This window comes from Diabrotica virgifera, chromosome 3, assembly GCF_917563875.1.
Source record: "Diabrotica virgifera virgifera chromosome 3, PGI_DIABVI_V3a".
In the NCBI taxonomy this organism is placed as follows: domain Eukaryota; kingdom Metazoa; phylum Arthropoda; class Insecta; order Coleoptera; family Chrysomelidae; genus Diabrotica; species Diabrotica virgifera.
This window is the reverse complement of record NC_065445.1, coordinates 191,310,778-191,319,696: the sequence shown is the minus strand read 5'-3', so window position 1 is coordinate 191,319,696 and position 8,919 is coordinate 191,310,778.

Sequence of the window (8,919 nt, the reverse complement as noted above, 5' to 3'; positions counted from 1 at the left end):
CGTCTATTGTTGCTCCCGAATCAGCTAACAAAGACGCAGATGTGCGTCTAAAACAATGTCCCGTATAAGACGTCGCATTTTCTAATTTCAAGAAAGCTGCTATTTGCCGTGGAATTGTACCAAACATGTTTTTTCCTACTACTCGCGTAGTACATTCTTTGTTGATGTATTGAACAAAAAATTTTGAATGAGTTGTCCCTGTCTTTCGCAATGCCACATATTTCCGAAATATCGCCACAAAACTGATGGCACTGTTTTCTGAATTTTTGATCACAAAATTTCGGTCAATTTTATTTTTGGTGTTTCTAATCGCAATTAGGAAGGAATCGCCCAAATCTCTCACATCGTCGATTTCTAAATCAACCAACTCTTTTCCACGACAAGCTCCCGCAACGCCCAAAATAAGTGCAACCTACAAAAAAATTGATTTCTTAAAATTTCTGAATATAAACAAATTTCCAAATTTACCTTAAGCATTAAATATTTATCATCCGGAGCCTCCCGTAAGAACTGATCTACCTGCTCAGACGTGAGAATTCTTGACTTCTTTGGCTTAAATCCCTCATTTCTTCTCTTCAAAAAAGCTAATAATTTTGGAAATTTACTTATATCAATATCTTCTCTAATGTTAATAACTGATTTCAGCATTGAGTAATGTGCCCAGAGAGTTGAGGCACAAACCGCTTTTGATTTATCATCGAAGTAGACTAACAGCGCATTTTCAGTAGGTTGTCTCACATTTTTTAAGCGGCACCACTTTTTAAAAGCATCGTACTGCTGCTCGTATAGTTTTCTAGATTTCGGTGGTAACAATTCTTCACCTACTTCGGCTGCTCTTTTATCAATATCAGATACACCTTCTTCACTCATGATACCAATAATTATCAATAACAATGTTTCTTTACAATGACACTAGTAATGACAATGTTTCTAAATTATAACTGTCACAACGCAATGTTACTATGGTAACTTATTTTAAAGACAGTTTATTAAATGAGTTGAAGAGAGAAAAAACTGATTGAAATTATTGAAATAATTAATAAAATCATACCGGAAGTACGAAAAGTATCGTATATACCTTGCGACTGAAGTACATTTAATCCTTCAGGTAAATTATGGCCCTCCCTGCGGTCGGGCCATAAACTTTACCTTCAGGATTAAATGTACTACTTCAGTCCCGCGGTATATAATGTACTATTTTAAAATAGTCCAACAATTTAGTTATATTACACAAAAATATACTAAGTCTGTCAAGTTCGATTTCTTATTATACAGTATGTATCTGTAAGTTGTATCCATATGGAAAACTTTTTTATTATTAATTTTACGAGAAAAAGTTATTTTTCATAAAAAGCTCTGCATGGTCCAAAACCTAAGATTTGTCCATCAAATATCAAATTTTTTGAATATTATACGAGTTATGTCAAAAAGTTTGAATTTCACTCAAGAGTAAAGTACATTTCAGAATATTGAAATTTGCTATTAAGAAAAGTTGTTTGGAATTAAAAACTATATTCTAGTATGCAATTACATCCTTCTGATTAAATTTTTTTTATAAATTTCATGGATAACTAACATTATTTTCGGTTATTTCAATTCAGATAACTCTTTTATTATTCATTTTACAAAAAAAAAGTTATTCTTAATAAACAGTTCTGAATAATCTGAAACCTTAAATACAACCATCTTATGTCAACTTTTATCCATTTTATACGAGGTATGTCAAACAATATGAATTTCGCTCAAGAGTAAAATACATTTATTTTTCACAATATCGAAAAATGTTATTATGAAAAGTTATTTAGAATTAAAAACTATGTTTCAGTATGTAATTACATCCTTCTAATTGAAATATTCTAAACTATAAAGGTACTTTACTTTTGACCTAAATTTATCTTTTTTGACATACCTCGTATAAAATTGATAAAATTTGATATAAGATGGTTGTATTTTATGTTTTAGACCATCCAGAACTTTTTATCAACAATCACTTTTTTGTAAAATTAATAATAAAAGAGTTATCAGAATTGAAATAACTGAAAATAATGTTATATAAGTTATCCATAATTAAAAAAATTCAATTAGAAGGATGTAATTGAATATTAGAATATAGTTTTTAATTCCAAACAACTTTTCATAATAGCAATTTTCAATATTGTGAAAAATAAAGCTACTTTACTCTCGAGTGAAATTCAAACCTTTTGACATACCTCGTATAACATTCATAAAATTTGATATCTTATGGTTGAATCTTGGGTTTTGGACCATGCAGATCTTTTTATAAAGAATAACTTTTTTGCGTAAAATTAATAATAAACAAGTTTTCCATATGGATACAACTTACAGGGACATACTGTAAAACCGCAATCTTGGAACGCGTTTTTCGTTTTGATGACGCGCTGCTGTAGCCTCTTAATGAGATTCAATTTAAAAATTATATTGGTCACCTTATAGCCCATATTACATTTAAATCCGATCGATCATTTATAATTTATACATATTAAAACATCGCAATCCTAAAAAGATCCTATTCCTATTACACTGGGAGGGCTAAGGATTGCAGCACAAAACATTAATTCACTTCACATGTAGTCCAGGGCGCATCTGTTTTGAGATGGACGTTGAGAGGTGACTCATATTTTTTTGCAGAAATTGCTTGGAATTAACTCATATAATAATAATTAGTTATCCTCCCACTCAAAATGGTCCGGAACATTGTTTAAATAATCAAAATGTCAAAAAATTAAGGAAAAGTTCGATTTTTTTCTTCGTTTTTTTGATTATAACTTTAAAAGTATTCACTTACGAGAAAAGTTGCACTAACATAAAAGTTGTGTAATTAAATTTTCTACAATATAGCATTGGTTAAAAATTTTAAAAATTGTCCCCTATGTTGCAAAATAGCAATAATTGCGAAAAAATAGTAAAAAAACATATATTCGCATTTTACGGTTTTCAATCATTTATGCTATACTTAGGACCTTCATATTATACACAGAAAAGGCTTATGATATAGTAAAATAATAGTGTAAATTTCATTATGATCGGTTCAATAGATTTTGCAAAATAAATTTTGCAATCCAGCTTTCGCAAACAAAATTATTTTTTTCAAAATGTTGCAGGACTGAAAATAAAGCAGATAGCAAGTTGAATTTTTTTCACATAGAAGAATACTGTACCTTTCATTTGCAATTTACAATATGAAAATCGGTTAACTACTATGGCGTCAGGAATTTTTTTAAATAAACATTAATTTTTGGTGCTACGCGCAGGACAGCGGTGTTCCATTCACACAAGTTGAATTCCTCCAAAATGTCTTTCAATCTTTATCTAATATATTATTTTCTTACTCTATATTTTGTTGTATTTTAATATTTTAATTCCACAAAATTCAAACTAGTTTGATTATTGTTTGTGAAATATTGTTTAAACAATTGCATATGTTTAGAAATAATAAACTTTTATTCTCTTTTTTTTTTTTATTATCTCCCTTTATTGACAATCAGATATAAAACAAACATCTATAAGTCAATTTGTTGGTCTTACATTAAATTAAATTATTGTAAATGTGGTGACGTGGAGAGGTAAACATCCAGCGATGTTTCCTCAGTTACCTCTTAGGTCGGAGGGCCAGCTTCTTCTTAGTCTTCTATTGTGGACAGGTTGCAGTAGTGGATGAAGTAGTGGATTAGGATGGTCTTCTAGTTTGTTGTGGTGTTTTCTGTTGTTTTCTCGGATGACTTCGGTTACATATGGAATTTTTAGATCTGTGTGTAGAGTTTGGTTTGATACATACCATGGTGCATTAACTATTGCTCGAAGTATCTTGGATTGCGCTCTCTGGATAATCACAGTATTGGATTTGCTAGCACAGCCCCACAGTTCAATGCCATAAGTCCAGATTGGCTTTATCACTGCTTTATATATTAGCAATTTGTTTTCTATTGAAAGATGGGAATTTCTTCCAATGAGCCAGTAAAGTTCTTTGGTTTTTAGGTCAAGTTGCATTCTTTTCTTTGTTATATGGTGTTTCCAGTTGAGTTTATTGTCAAAGTGTAGCCCTAGATATTTGACTTGATTACTTTGTGGTATTTTTATTTGATTGATGGTTACTGGTGGGCAGGTTCCAGTCCGGAGAGTGAATGTTATATGGGATGATTTTGTTTCGTTTACCTTAAACTTCCACTTCTTCAGCCATATTTCAAGTGAGTTTAGATGCTCTTGGAGATTTTGTGTTGCTGCAATAGGATCGTCATGCTTGGCAAAAATAGCAGTGTCGTCTGCAAATGTCCCGATGGTTGTTTTATCATTTGTAGGCAAGTCATATGTATATAGTATGTACAATAATGGTCCTAGTATGCTCCCTTGAGGTACGCCAGAGTGAATAGGCTTGTATTCCGAGACTTCTTCATTAACTTTTACTTTAAACTGCCGTTCGTGTAGGTAGGCTCTCAGTAGGTTGTAGTAACTTGCTGGAAGAATTCTTTTTATTTTGCATAACAAGCCTGGATGCCAGACTTTGTCAAAAGCCTGACTGATGTCTATAAAGGCTGCTGTGCAGTACTGCTGATTTTCAAGTGACTGGTTAATGGCGTTGACTATGCGATGGCATTGTTGTATCGTTGAATGGCTTTGTCGAAATCCGAACTGATGATCTGGGATCCAATTTTGTGGATTTATTTCTGCATTTATTCTGTTTAGGATAAGTCTTTCAAGCAACTTGGAGATTGTTGGTAATAAGCTGATAGGCCTATATGATGAGACATCTAGAGGGTTTTTGCCAGGCTTTGGTATCATAATTATTTGTCCAATTTTGAGTGCTTTGGGCCAGTAGTCACATCTAAGTATTGCATTGAATATGTGCAGTAGTTTAACTATGCCCTTTTTGGGTATTTCTTTTAACATTTTTGCGGTTATCAGATCTTCGCCTGGTGCCTTCTTTGGGTTTAGGGTGGCAATTACGTCTCTAATTTCTTTTGGAGTAAATAGTTTTATTCGGTCCTGTATCTGTAGTGGTTCTTCTAATATTTGGTTCGCTTCTGGTACTTGGTCGTCATTTAATGGAGTAAAAACTTCTGCTAAATACTCGGCAAATAGGTCAGCCTTTTCTTTATCACTTTTTGCCCATGGTCCTGGTGGTGTTGAATTTTTACGTATTGGAGGTAATGCTGTTATTGGCTTTCTCTTACTTTTTATGGGCTTCCATATAGAGTTGTCTTGTCTTGAAAGATTGGTGATATAATTCGTAAATGACTCATTTTTGACTTCTTGCAGCTTTGATTTTAATTTGTTGCTGATGCGATTGTATCTTGTTCTGCTGTCTGGTGTGTGTGTTCGTTGCCATGCAGATCTGGCCTTTCTTTTTTCAGCTACCAGTTTTTTTATTTCTAAAGGTATATTACTTATGTTTCTGTTGGGACTACTTTGTGGGGTAGCTGATTTAGCTGCATACTGTAGTATGTTTATAAATTTGTTATAGTCCTCTTCTATTTCTTCCGGTTTTTTCAGCCTCGTTGTTATTTCGATAGTATCGTGAATTATTTGTCGGTAAGTGTCCCAGTTTGTTTTATTGTTGTGCAGGTGGAGTTTTGGTTTTTTAGTGATAACTGTTGTACTTACCGTTGCTATTATTGGGCTATGGTCAGTAGTTAGGTCATAGCTTGGTGTTATATCTGTATAAGTTATACCGATACCGTTTGTTATGAAGAAGTCCAATAAATCTGGTTTTTTGTTGGGATCGGTCGGCCAGTATGTTGGTGTTCCCGTTGAGATAAATGAGTAATTCTTATTTTGTATAACATGTGCCAGTTCTCTGCCTTTTGTTGTTATAAGTCGTGACCCCCACAAGGTATGCTTGCTGTTGTAATCTCCCCCAGCAATGAATTTTGGTCCTAAAGTTTGGAAAAATTCTTCATAGTGTTCTCGTTTTAGATTATGGCGAGGAGGGCAGTACACAGCTGTTACGTTGACATTATATGGAAGTGCTTCAACGCTTACTGTCGTTGCTTGTATGTGTTCTTCTTTGTACTTCAGTAGTTCATGATGTTTAATATTTTCTTTGATGAGTATTGCTGTACCTCCGTGGGCTGTGCCGTCAGGATGCTCAGTATGATATAGTTTATATTTAGGTATGTTAAAATAAGTTCTGTTTGTGAAGTGTGTTTCACTAATTAAAAATATGTCAATTTTATTTATGTCTAGAAATATTTTCACTTCTTCTGTATGGCTTGGAAGGCCGTTGGCATTCCATTGGGCTATTCGAAGAAACTTAGCCATTTATTTCATTTTGTTCATAAGCATGGTAAGCATGTTGAGGACCATGCTATTTTGTTGGATTAGTTGGTTGAATAGATTCTTGAATTCTTCCAAAAACTTGTTTAACACAGTGGTTGTATCTTCTGTTTGGTTGCGTTTAGTTACTTCAGCATAGCTCATGCCCTGGGGCAGTGGATTGGATAGTTGTTGTGTGTTTCTTGTGTATATATCATTTGTGTAGATTGCTGATGGGTTTTGATGCTCTCCATTGTTTTTATTGCTTCCTTTGGTAAGTTTCTTATAGTGATCACATCCCTTGTAATTGGCTGGGTGGCCTCCATTGCATAACGCACATATGGCTGGCGTCTCCTTTGACTTTTTGCACGTGGTGGTATTGTGTGAGCCTCCGCATTTTACACAGACGTATGGTTTATTACAATATGATTTGGAATGTCCATATTGTTGGCATCTCATGCACTGTATTATACTGTTTTTTTGAGTTCGTGGAGGTTCTATGTGTACTACTCTGTTCTGTAGGCCTGTTATATTATAGACATCTTTGTTGTTTTGCGCGGGTTCTAAATCTACAAAGAAGAGATTAAGTGGTTCTTTGGTTTTTTGTTGTTTTACATTAACTATGTTTCTCACTTTGTGCCCTAACTGAGATAGCTCACTTTTTATGTCATCAGTATTGGTTGAGTGATGTAAGTATCTGATCACGATTCTGTAGGCTCGTTCTTCTTTTAGTTGGTACGTGTGATGGTATATATTTTTTTCCTTGAACTCCTTAACCAATTTTCGGTATATTTCTGGTGTTTCACAATTTATTTTGACAACGTTGTTTATTAAACTTTTTGTCTGGTATTCTTCTTTTTTGGCTATTTCCTCTAATTGCTTTGTCATCTCTTTGAAATCCTGTACCCCGTGTACAAATATTGGTGGAGGTTTTGGTATTTTGTTGGTTTCGACGTTTCCAATATTTTCTTCTGTTTCTTTCGACAGCGGTTGGAATCGGTTACCTGTTTCAATTTCGCTTGGATTTGGTTTGTTGTTATGTATTTTCTTTCTTTTATTGCTTCCCATGACTTGCCAAGCGTTTTTACTGTTTGTCTGATTTTCTTCTTCATCTTCACTGGTTGATGTCATATAGTGAGTTTCTCTGTCTTCGATATTTGCACTATTTTTACTTGATGTCGGCATTTGCTGCTGAACTGGTTGAGAGCTGAACTGGTTGGTATTTACTGTCTGTATAGGAGTTGTATGATACTGTTGTTGCATAGTTGGCATATTCATGTTCATTGCATTTTCTGGTTGCTTCATCATTGTTGGCTGCCACTGTAGTTGGTTATTGGTTGCTTGTGGTATTTGTAAATTTATTGGATCACTCTGTATGTTTTGTTGTTGATAAACTGGTTGTCCATTTCTGAACCCAATAAGATTCCCCGAAGGGAACATATTGTTTTGTTTTTCTCACTTATTGCTAATGGGTTTTTTTTTATTGTTGTTGATAAGATAATTAGAATTCTTAATCACCGGTTTTTCGGAGCGCTTTAACGATGTTTACACCTCGATGGCCCAGCGACGACTTTCTTTTATTCTCTAAGTTAAAATATATGAACAAAGAAAGTTTTTGCTAAAAAAAGTGTAATTTCAAAGGACAGAGTATGTGTTTTTATTTTGCAATAAACAAATTTATTTATTTATATCGAAATGTAATAAAAATTAAAATGTATTAATCATTATCAAAGGTCATTGGAATGTCCAATCAGAGCAAACGTATCCGCTGTCCTGCGCGTAGCACCAAAAATTAATGTTTATTTAAAAAAAATCCTGACGCCGTGGTAGTTAACCGATTTTAATTTTTCAAATTGCAAATGAAAGGTACATTATTCTTCTATATGTAAAAAAAAACTCAACTTGCTGACTGCTTTATTTTCAGTCCTGCAACATTTTGAAAAAATGAATTTTATTTGCGAAAGCTGGATTGCAAAATTTATTTTGCCAAATCTATTACACCTGTCTTAATGGAATTTACAGTATTGTTTTATTATCTCATAAAGTTTTTCTGGGTGAAATATAAAGGTTCTAAGTTTAGCATAAATCGTTGAAAAACGTAAAATGCGAATACTCGTTTTTTATGGTTTTTTTCGCAATTATTGCTATTTTGCAACAAGGGTGGCAATTTTTAAAATTTTTAACTAATCTTATATTATCTCACAATAAAACACTGAAAAACGTTTGTTTTTCTATACTTCCACAAAATTTATTACAACTATGTTATTACTACAGCTGTTTCGGCAAAGTGCCTTTCTCAAGTGATATATTTAACAATGTGTTTGCCGGTCGAACGGCACAATGTGTTTGCCGGTAACGGTCGAATCCATCAATTAATCTTATATTGTAGTAAATTTAATTACTCAACTTTTATGTTCGTGCAACTTTTCTCGGAAATGAATACTTTGAAAGTTATAATCAAAAAACAAAGAAAAAAATCGAATTTTTCCTTCATTTTTTGACATTTTGATTATTTAAACAATGTTCCGAACCTTTTTGAGTGGGAGGATAACTCAATTATTAATATACGAGTTAATTTCAAGCAATTTCTGTAAAAAAATATGAGTCACCTCTCAACATCCAAATGTACTAATATTTTACAGATGCGCC